This window comes from Delphinapterus leucas, chromosome 14 (assembly GCF_059928025.1).
Source record: "Delphinapterus leucas isolate spDelLeu-1000000601 "Yukka" chromosome 14, BTC_Dleu_Yukka2, whole genome shotgun sequence".
Taxonomy (NCBI): Eukaryota; Metazoa; Chordata; class Mammalia; order Artiodactyla; family Monodontidae; genus Delphinapterus; species Delphinapterus leucas.
The window spans coordinates 65,582,598-65,594,754 of record NC_143142.1 but is presented as its reverse complement, the minus strand read 5'-3'; positions in this window follow the sequence as shown (position 1 = coordinate 65,594,754).

Sequence of the window (12,157 nt, the reverse complement as noted above, 5' to 3'; positions counted from 1 at the left end):
ATGTTGCCTGCCACATCAGTAAACATGGGATGCTGCAGCCATCAAGCCATCACATTACAGCAGCAACCCCACCCCCATCCCCCCAACACTGAGCCCTAAAGGAACTCAGGGTGGAGACAGGATGCCTGCCACCAAGCCTTCAGCCACTGCAACCACACCCCAATGGTGCACTCTGAGGAGACTCAGGATGGAAAACACAGGATACTGGCCCCAGATAGCTGAGGTGCGTATCAAAGGAATGATTTCAATGAGCCCATACGTTTGCATCTCCCCATACAGAGAAAAGTGCTAAATTCATTAACTTGAGATGACTGGTTTTCTTTAATTAACAATAATCTTTTGACTACCTGTTTTTTGTTGCAAAAACTCCCATATATCCTGGCTCCTCCCTTCCCTCTTCGGAGCAGTCCCTCCGAGCTATCTGAGAGGCTTTCTTCTGGGTTTGGGTCCTCAGAGGGTCCACTGAATAAAACATAATTCTCTGCTCTTAGGTTGTGCGATTTTTTTTAGTCGACACTACTATTTCTTAGTTGGGTAGTGGGTTTAACAATATTGTTCTTTAAGCTGTGTCCGTTAAATATTTCCTCTCATGGCATGTTTCACAATTTAAAAAACAGCAGCATGGATCACCTCCCCAAACCCTTTACTTACCAATGCATCTTTCCTAGAGTTTAATATTATTCTACAACTAATACATTAATGTATTCTTATTGTAAAATATTTTAAAAATACAGATAGTGGGACTGCCCTGGTGGTGCAGTGGTTAAGAATCCATCTGCCAATGCAGGGGACACGGGTTTGAGCTCTGGTCCGGGAAGATCCCACATGCTGTGGAGCAACTAAGCCCATGACCCACAACTACTGAGCCTGTGCTCTAGAGCCCGCGAGCCACAACTACTGAGCCCACATCCTGTAACTACTGAACACTTAGAGCCCACGTCCTGTAACTACTGCACACCTACAGCCCGTGCTCCGCAACAAGAGAAGCCACCGCAATGAGAAGCCTGCGCATCACAACGAAGAGTAACCCCACTCGCTGCAACTAGAGAAAGCCCGCACGCAGCAACGAAGACTCAATGGAGCCCCCAAAATATATATAGATAGATAGTATAAAAATCCCTCCTGACACCCCTCCTAGATTTTTTTTATGGTGCCTTATTTTTTTTCTTATTGTTGACTTTGAAGATAGACTTTAAACAATCTGAAAGAAAAGAAATTAACGTGAACAATCTGTTTTTTTCTTCACTTTTTAGTTGCACATTCACCTTAATTCATTAAAAATGTACTTGTTTTAAAGACCCTATAAAGAGAGTGACCACCCACTAATGTGGGATATGAGTAAGTCGCCCCTCTCAGCGTATTTTTTCTTTAAAAAGCAGAATTTCTTATAGAAATCTTATTGATCACACAGTAGTTACAAGAATGTCAGATATAATGATGTATACAATCTAAACGTCAGGCTAATTAAGAACTTACATAATGTAAAAATATACATATTAAATGTTAGCCATGTGGACAGATGCATGCATCAGGAAGAGTAGTTGACTGGGGTTGAGGGCCCATATGCAGTAATATTGCTTTTTCTTCCTCAGTTACAATAAATAAGTGCCACTCACAGATACAAGTTTTCCACACACATCTAAATGCACAATGGTTAACGGTGACCTGCTAATGTACAGTCTCAAGTGGGTCTGTGATCCTTCGGTGATAGCTCTCACAGAAACAGTACACAGTGAACCCCATGCGGGTAGTAGGAAGCACTGGTTATTTATTCTAGTTGGACTTTGAAAAAGTTTAACGTTTGATATTAATATCTGTGAAGAACATGTTTCCTTTTGCTATTTTCAAAACTGACATGCACATGGAGTGGGGGAATTTTGATGACTGCTTGACCTAACAGTGATAACTGAAATACCCTTAAAAATGCTTTTTAATAACATATTTTAGTCACACACTTAACATAAAACGTGGATCATCTACAGCTTTAAGCCAAAATGTAGAGAAAGTGTATGTCAATTTTAATGCTTTTAGTTTAGCGGTAGTTGTGGCGTATGGGCTTAGGTGCTCCGCGGCATGTGGGATCTTCCCGGACCAGGGCTTGAACCTGTGTCCCCTGCATTGGCAGGCGACTTCTTAACCACTGCGCCACCAGGGAAGTCCCTGTGCTGTTCTTATAATAAAAATTAAAATAATATATGAACATTGAGAATAGACGACAGACGACTAGGCTTAAAACAGATTGTTCAGACACAAGAGCAGTCACTGTCGCCACAGTCGGAGCCGTGGCAGCCACCGCCTGGAGCCGCCGGGACCCTCCACTTCGCCGCCCCCGCCCAGCCTGCTGCGCCATGCCGTCAGAGAAAACCTTCAAACAGCGCCGAACCTTCGAACAAAGAGTAGAAGATGTCCGACTTATCCGAGAGCAGCATCCTACCAAAATCCCGGTAGAATGATACGAAGGTGAGAAGCAACTTCCGGTCCTGGATAAAACAAAGTTCCTGGTGCCTGATCACGTCAACATGAGTGAGCTCAAGATAATTAGAAGGCGCTTACAGCTCAACGCTAATACACCCAGGTATAACAGCCCATTTTACTTAGCAAGATGATTTAACTCTATGGAAGTCATCATAGATCTTCACACACTGGTGGTGGTGGCATAAAGACCTCTGAGATGACCTTTTCTAGTAAGCGTGGGCTCTGCAGCCAGACTGCCTGGATTCGAATCATTACTTGCTAGCTCTGTGTTGTTGGGAAGTTTAACTTCTTGGGACTGTAAACCCAGGACGATAAATAAGTACCATTCTGGAGGGTCATAATGACCATTAAGTGAGTTATTATACCTGAAACTTTTACCACAGTGCCCGGTATGGGTAGGTGTCTTCAAAACATCATTAGCTAATATTAGTTTGTGACTCATCCTAGTTTGGCCCCAGCAGGAAGGAGACACTGACAACTGCACAGTCACCCCTCTAAGTCCTCCAGCAGTGAGGCCGTGGACAGCTCCTCTTAGGAACTGTGGTGGTCTGGCTGTCCAAACAGCTTTCTCGCAAGGCTTAGCCTCAGGGCTCCGGGTAAGGAAAGATGAACAGGGACTCTGTAGACTTAGATGTATAGCTGGGCTCTCCTGCAGGCAGGAGGGATTTGAGAACTAACTGGGTAGCCTCTCACTCGGCCCGGCAGGCAACGCTCTGGACCTGAGGAGTCACTGCCTCTGAGTATTCAACACTGTCTACAGCAGTGTCTTACCTGACTGCTAAGGGCTGGCATTGCAGGGGATTCGTCATCACTGCATGCCGTGAGGCCTAGGGGATTGCTCAGTCCAGTCATCTGCACGGCTTACTGGCTGTGTGTCCTTGTCTGAGTCCTCTCATGTCCCTAAGGCTCAGTTCCTCACCTCTAATATAAAGAAACTTGGATAATTGCCAATGTCCCTTCCCAGGTGCAATTTTATTTGACTCTCTGTTCATCCAGCCTATGGTTGAACACGTGTAGTGATCAGAATCTCATTTTTCTTCCAGGTAGACCATTTCATTAATAGTAAGCTTAATTTCACTTCACAACCTATTGTGAAATGTTTTCCAGGCCATTAAGTAAATTTCTACATCAACTCTTTCTCACAGGATTGTTTGCAAATTTAAATAAAATAACAGTGCATAGGTCATAGCAAACAATCCACAATGTGAATTGTTAATTATTAGTACTGATCTTATTGTCAAAAAGTTCTTATATGGAGTGGAAACCTGCAACCTGTAACTTCAGATCTGTGGTCCTAATTTGGTTCCCTGGCACACACAAAATAAGTGGTCATGCCCCCTGCTCCATATTTATCTCAAGTCTTCTCTTTAGCTAGCTGTGCATCCTCAGTTCTGTCAGCCGTTCCACATCGAACATGAGACCTCTCACCATCCTGATTGCCCTTAATCTAGTTCTGGTTAATGTACAGTATATCCCTGTTAGGAGGGGCACCCAGAAGCTGGCAACTACATGTGAGTTGAGTACCATCTGGATTATGCAGATGAATTAACATTTACAGAAAAAGGCACACTACATGCATTACTTAATTTAACTCTCACAGCAACTGTGAGATATGAGTGGGGTATTACTCTCTCCAGGAATAGAAAACGAGTCTCACAGAGGTTAAGTAGCTGCTATGGGCTGCACGTTTGTGTTCCCCCTAAATTTATATATTGAAACCCTAACCCCAATGGGACAGTATTAGGAGGTGGGCCTTTTGGAGGTAATTAGGTTTAGGTAAGGTCATGAGGGTGGAGCCCCCAGGACAGGATTAGTGTCTTATTTTCTTTTTCTTTTGGCCTCACCGTGCAGCATGTGGGATCTTTGTTTCCTGACCAGGGTTCAAACCTGTGCCCCCCTGCAGTGGAAACACAGAGTCTTAACCACTAGACCACCAGGGAAGTCCCAGGACTGGTGTCTTTACTAGGAGAGAAAGAGACTAGGCCTCTCTTTCTCCACCATGTGAGGCTACAGTGACAAGAGCCATTGACAAACCAGGAAGAGTGTTCTCACCAGATACCAGATCTGCCAGTGCCTTAATCAACAGAGTTTGGACTTCCCAACCTCCAGAATTGTGAGAAATAAATGTCTGTTGTTTAAGCTACCCAGTGTATGGTATTCAGTTATAGGAGCTAACTAAGAACAGACTAGGATAGTCTCTTTCTCAAATCATTCAGCTCATAATTATGGAACCGGAATTCAAAGTCAAGTCTGACTCCAAAGTCTGCTCTTTGTCAGAAAAGTTGGAAACATGAGCACTGTTCGTGGACAGGCTTGAAACAATAATCTAGAGATAATTTTGATCCTGCTTGTGGAGAGGCCTTCTAATAGGCATAGGTCCTTTTTGGCCCTTTAGGTTCTAAGAAGAGTCAGCACCCTGTAGATGAAGACTTATTCACACATGAAGTCTGTATTCAACTTGCAACAGAGAAAAGCTGCATGCCAGACATTGTAAACCAGCAGTTATAAAAAAACTCAACTTAGGAGGTTTAGAAAGACACCTGGTCTACCCATTTGGCTCCAATTTATGCCCTGACCCTTCTTTTCCTCCTGTTTTGTTGGTTTCTTTTTTTTCTTTTCTTTTCTTTTTTGGCTGCACCATGCAGCTTGCAGGATCTTAGTTCCCTGATCAGGGATTGAACCTGGGCCCACAGCAGTGAAAGCACCAAGTCCTAACCACTGTACCGCCAGGGAATTCCCTCCTCCTATTTTTAATGTTCCAATTTTTGTATTTCATGTGTTTTCAAGTCATTTTAAATATTTGGGGAAAGAAGAGTGTAAACGAACTAACAAATGAATAATTAGCTCCAGCTCTTTCCCTTTTACTACATCATATCTGAACTGAGCTTTCCGGAACACAAGCAAGCTCGTTTAGCAGCCTGCCCTACTTACTGAGCTTACAGTTATCTAATACCTTCTAGGATCCTTTTAATTTGAACCATAACTCACCCATTTTTTAAAAAGTTTTCAGTCTACAGCATTTAAAAATCTTTAATCATACTTTTTTTGAATAGGTGATATGTTTACGAGGTACAAAATTCACAAGGTACAAGAGTGCATACAGAGAAAGATTTCGTCCTCCCACCCTGGTTCCCAAGAACCCAATTGCCCTCCTAAGAGGTAGTCAGATTTACCAATTTCTTCTTTATCCTTCCAGAGTTATTCTCTGAAGGCATAAGCAAATACACACATATGTATGTATTTGCTTTCTCTTTTTTTAGACAAAAGTAACATACAATATGCTCTGCTTGGTTTTCTTTTTTCGATTAAAAGTATATCTTAGGACTTCCCTGGTGGCTCAGTGGTTAAGAATCCGCCTACCAATGCAGGGGACACGGGTTCAATCCCTGGTCCGGAAAGATCCCACATGCCGTGGAACAACTAAGCCCGTGCGCCACAACTACTGAGCCTGTGTGCCACAACTACTGAGCCTGTGTGCTGCAACTATTGAAGCCCAAGCACCTACAGCCCATGCTCCACAACAAGAGAAGCCACCACAATGAGAAGCTCGCGCGCCACAGCAAAGAGTAGAGCCCACGAACAGCAAGAGACTCAATGCAGCCAAAAAAAAAAAAAGTATATCTTAGAAGGAATAAGTGTATCTTGGGACTTCCCTGGCGGTCCAGTGGTTAAGACTCTGTGCTTCCAATGCAGGGGACACGGGTTTGATCCCTGGTCGGGAATTAAGATCCCACATGCTGCACCGTGTGGCCAAAAAATGAAAGAAAAAAAAAAAGAATAAGTGTATCTTGAAGATCAATGGATATTAGGTTGTTTTCTGTCTTTCAACATTACCAAAAATACTGTATCAAAATACAGGAAGGAAAAATGGGCAAAATTGAAAGGAGAAATAGTTTACAATAATAGTTGGAGACTTTAATACACCTCTCTCAATAATAGAACCATCAGACAGAAGGTAAGTAGAGAGAGGACTTGAACAACACAGTAAGCCAACTGGCTCCAACAGACACACGCAGAAAACTTTACTCAACAACAGCAGCGTACACATTCTTCTCAAGTACACATAGGTCATTCTCAAAAATAGAGCATATGTTAAGCCACAGAGTAAGTCTCAAAAGATTTAAATGATAGATATCATATAAAGTGTCCTCTCTGACTACAATAGAAGTTAGAAATCAGTAGAAGAAGGAAAACTGGAAAATTCACAGATTTGTGGAAATTAAACAATAGATTCTTAAACAACCCAGTGGATCAAAGAAGAAATCACAAAGGAAATTAGGAAATAGCTTGAGACAAATGAAAATAAAAACACAAAATAGCAAAACATATGGATTCAACTATACTTCAATAAAAAATAAATTAAAAAAAACTTACAGGACACAGTGAAAGCAGTGCTAAAGGGGAAATTTATAGCTATAAATGTTTACATTAAAAAAGAAGAAAGATCTCAAATTAACAACTTAACTTTACAACTTAAGAAACTAAGGGGAAAAAACAAAGAACAAACTAAACCCAAAACTAGCAGAGGGAAGGAAATAGTTAAGATTAAAGCAGAGATAAATGAGATAGAGTAGGAAAATGATAGAGAAAATCAACAAAACCAAAAGATGATTTTTTGAAAAGATCAACAAAATTGACAAATCTTTAGCTAGACTGACTAAGAAAACGAGAGAGAAGAGTCAAATTACTAAAATCATAAATGAAACTGGGGACATTACAACCTATGCTACAGAAATAAAAAAGATTATAAGAGAGTACTGTGAACAATTGTACACCAACAAAATGAATATCCTAGATGAAGTGGACAAATTCTTAGAAACACAAGACCTACAAAGATTGAATCATGAAGGGATAGATATCCTGAATAGACCTGTAACTAGTAAAGAGATTGAATCAGGAATCAAAAATCTCCCAACAAAGAAAAGCCCTGAACCTAATGGCTGCTTCACAGGTGAATTCTAGGGACTTCCCTGGTGGTCCAGTGGTTAAGACTCCACACTTCCAACGCAGGGGACACGAGTTCGATCCCTGGTCAGGGAACTAAGATCCCACATGCCACACTGCCAAAAAAAAAAAAAAAGAGGGAGAGAGACCTGAAACCTACAGATCAGTATCTCTAATGTATATAGATTCGAAAATTCTCAACAAAATACTAGCAAACCAAATTCAACAGTATATTAAAAGGACCAAGTGGGCTTTATTCCTGGAATGAAAGAATGGTTCAGCATACAGAAATTGCTCGATGTAATATACCACATTAACAGAATGAAGGGGAAAAAACTCCACGTGATCATCTCAATCGATGCAGAGAAAGCATTTGACAAAATTCAATACCTTTTCATGATAAAACACTCAACAAACCAGAAATAGAAGGAAACTACCTTAACATAATAATACTATTCAGCCTTAAAAAGAAAAGAAATTCTGATATGTGCTGTAACATGGATGACCCTTGAGGACATCAAGCTAAGTGAAAAAGCCAGTCACCAAAAAGGCAAGTACTCTATGTTTATAAATGAGGTATCTAAAGTAGTCAGAGTCATAGAAACAGAAAGTAGAATGGTGGTTGCATTGGTGGGGTTAGGGGCAGTGAGGAAAGGGGAGCTAGTGTTTAATGGGTGCAGAGTTTCAGTTGGGGAAGATGAAAAAGTTCTGGAGATAGATGGTGGGGACAGTTAAACAACAGTGTAAATATACTTAATACTACAAAAATGTACATTAAAAAATGGTTAAGATAGTAAATTTTGTTTGTATCTTACCACAATAAAAATGTTTTTTAAATTACCAAAAAAATTACTGTAGTAAATATCTTTGTATGTAAATTATTTCACTTGTGTGTTTTTTTTTTTTTTTTTGTCCACACTGCAGGGCATGCAGGATCTTAGGTCCCCGACTAGGGGATCAAACCTGTGTCCCCTGCAGTGGAAGCTCGGAGTCCTAATCACTGGACCGCCAGGGAATTCCCTTGTGTGTGAACTCATATTTGTAAAATAGATTTCTAGAAGTGTATGTTGCAGTGTCAAAGGGTATGCGTTTTATAATTTTGAAAATATTGTCAAACTGTTGGTGATGCTGATGTACATGCCCTCCAGCAGTGTATGGGGCCTGGTCCCTACACCTTTGCCAACAGTGTCTCATCAAACTTTTTGATGTTCGCCAATCTGATTTGAGAAAATATTTCAGGGTAGCTTTCATTTGACTTTCTCCTGTTATGAGTTTTGGTGAGGTTTAAGAGCCATTAGTATTTGCTCTTTCTTTTTTTTTAATTTATTTTTTGGCCACACCATGAGGCATGTCCCAGACCAGGGATCGAACCTGCGCCCCCTGCAGTAGAAGTGCGGAGTCTTAACCACTGGACTGCCAGGGAAGTCGCAAGTACTTCCTTTTCAATTAACTGTTTCTATGTTGGGCAGTGGTATTTTGAACCCAAATGCAGAAACTTAGAGTTCATTTAAATGTCATTCAGCTCTTTTTTTGTTCACTATTGTAGTTAATTGAAAGAATTTTGAATTCTAATTTTCCTACCCAGGCAACTGGCTCTCTTTATATTTTTGCCAGTCTGTGGATCTGGTCTCTGGCCACAATGCCTGATCTTCCAACTGGGATTTCCTGAATTCCAGGGACATCCGGAGACTCTTTTTGGCTGTAGAGTCTTAAAGTTCAATTCTAACCTATAGTCTCTCCTTCCACCATCACCTCTCTTTTACCATAAAAATTCAAGTTCACAACTAAATCACCATAAAACAACCATAAAAATCCATTCTCTTTGGACTTTCCTGTTTACGTTGTTTATATTAGAAGGTGAACTCTTGGAGGTCTGAGTAACCTAGGAGTATAACGTTCAGTAACTAAAAAAAAACACAAACTGTTTTGTATTATATTTTCTCAGGGGTAAAATGGAGACAATAATACTTTACTCACAGCATTGTGAAAATTAGGTCCAATTATGTATATATTTTGATATATTACATATATACACTTGTATATGTTTGAATACATGCACATATATTAGTTTTGTATATATATTGGATATATTCATGTATGCAAACTGTACAAATGCATAAAAATTGAAAAATAAAAGTTACATTTCCAGCCCAGTTCTTCAGACTTTTAAATAAATTGGAATTATGTTTTACATATTGTTTGTTAAACTTAATTTCATTTAACAACCTGTTGTGAAGGACTTTCCAAGTCATTAAATAACTTTCTATATCCTCTTTTTAAAGGCACGGTATTCTGTTGGATGGATGTGCCATAATGCATTCAGCCAATCCCGTCATTGAACATTTAGTACTTTGGTGATATTTTTCAGTCAAATACACATTTTTGCATACGTGGGCAAAGTAGGGGAAGCAAGTGGTGGACTGCTTGGTGTATTAGTTTGCTAGAACAGCAGTAATATAGAAGCATAAATTGGGTGTCTTAAACAACAGAAATTTATTGTCTCACAGTTCAGGAGGCTAGAAGTCAGAGGTCAAGGTGTCTGCAGTGTTGCTTTCTTCTGAGCGCTATGAGAGAGAATCTGTTACATGCCTCTCCCTTAGCGTCTGAGGGTTTACTGGCAATCTTTCGTGTTCCTTGGCTTGTAGATGCATAACTCTGATGTCTGCCCTCATCTTCACATGGCATTCTCCCTGTATATGTCTGTTTGTAAATTTCCCTCTTTTATAAGGGCACGTGTCATGTTGGATTAGGACCCATTCTAATGACTTCATTTTAATTTGATCGCCTCTATAAAGACTGTATCTCCAAATAAGGTCACATTCTAAGGTACTGGGAGTTAGAACTTCACTATATGCATTTTTTTTTTTGATGGGGGAGAATAATTAAATCCATAATACCTGGTGAAATGGTTTATTATTTATTCAAAAAATGTTTACTATGTGCCTATGGGAGCCTTGGGCTATGCCAATAAACAAAAAATCCCTTCTTTAGGGAATTCACATTCCACTAACAAGGAGACAAATAAACAGATGACTATACAATGTGTGGAGGGGTGATTAAAAGCCCTGTAGGAAGATGAAGGAGGGGAAAGGATGGAGAGTGCTGGAGTCTGGGGACAGGAGGTGAGGGTGGGGAGGTGTTGCTATTTTATGCAGGGCGAACAAGGAAAGGGTTGATAATATCACATTTGACCAGAGTCTTGGAGGAGATAAGGAGAAGTGGTCTAAGTTAATTATAACTTGTTTTACTTATTTGTCTTCTTCCACCAGAATGTAAGCTCCTTGAAAGCAATAAATAATACAGTTGATCTATAACATGCCAGTGCCTAGATCCATGTGCGGCATTTACAGGGCACGCAATAAAATATTCACTACTAAAAATAGGGAAAAGAGTGGTCCAAGCAGAGGGAACAGTAGGTACCTAAGGCCCTGAGCTGGGAGCGTGCAAGGAGGCCATTCCAATTAGGTCTGACAGTGAAATAGCCACAAGTGGAGATGAGATTATAGTGGTGGGATGGCTTTGGGATTGAGGCATATTGTAGGGCTTTGCAGGCCATTTTAATACCATTGGCTTTAATACTGAATGAAGTGAGAAGCCACTGGAAGTCTTTAAGCAGATGGGGGACATGGTCTGATTTATGGAGATGGAGGGAGGGAATTATGTTTAGAACCTCAGAGAAAATCAGAAGCAATAATCTCATTCAGAGACTTGCAGTGTATTTCATTCTCTGGGTAAACCTAGTAAAATTTCCATTATTCCATAGCCAAGGCCATTTGATCGCATTGGGAACCATTTATTACTGAGGGGCCATGGTGGCATTTAGCACCTCTGGAATAATTTTTTGTTGATTTAGTTCAGTTCTATTTGTTTCTTGGTTTTAACCCTAAAGGAAATTTCAATTTTGCAGGTATAAATTTTATTATTAAGATGTTGAAAATACTGGCCCTGCTCATCCAGAAAATGGTTAATTTTTCACCATTTATTTCTTGAAAAGCTGTTTCCTTGGGGCTGGATACCAGGTTGTGCTGACTGTTCTTGTTCTTCATGGCAATTTAACCCAGTTTTTAATTGTATAATGCCTGTTTCCTCTTCTAGACCTTCAGCTTCTTGAGGTCAGGCCCAGCTCTGAAGCACAGTGCACACAAAATTGCTAAGTAAATATTAGCGGAATAAGTGAATGAATGAACCAAATGGACATCCTAAATCAGAAGCACCAGTCCTTGTTTTAAGTACCTTGCTGGAAAGTCACTGAGTAGTGAGGAGGATGAGGTTACGCAGGACTGCAATTTCAGATACCAGACTGTTTCCAATGACACATTTGACACTTCACTGCTTGAATGACTTTCCTATGGAACTCAACATGTTTCCAGATACAGCTGGTTTTTATAATAGTCTAACCAAAATGAGCTGGGAAGTGAAGTATAATTTTTTGTGCATTTTCTGGTTTACAGTTTCTTTCTAAGTAGCATGGATATTTGTACAGTCCCAGATTGGGAATGTGTTGGCAAGACAGGTAGCCATTTGGAAGTTTTGTTTTTAATTATACCTTTTTTTTGTTTTTTTGGCTGCATTGGGTCTTCGTTGCTGCGCATGGGCTTTCTCTAGTTGTGAGTGGGGGCTACTCTTCATTTCGGTGCGCAGGCTTCTCATTGCGGTGGCTTCTCTTACTGTGGAGCACAGGCTCTACGCGCGCGGGTTTCAGTAGTTGCAGCATGCAGGGTCAGTAGTTGTGGCATGC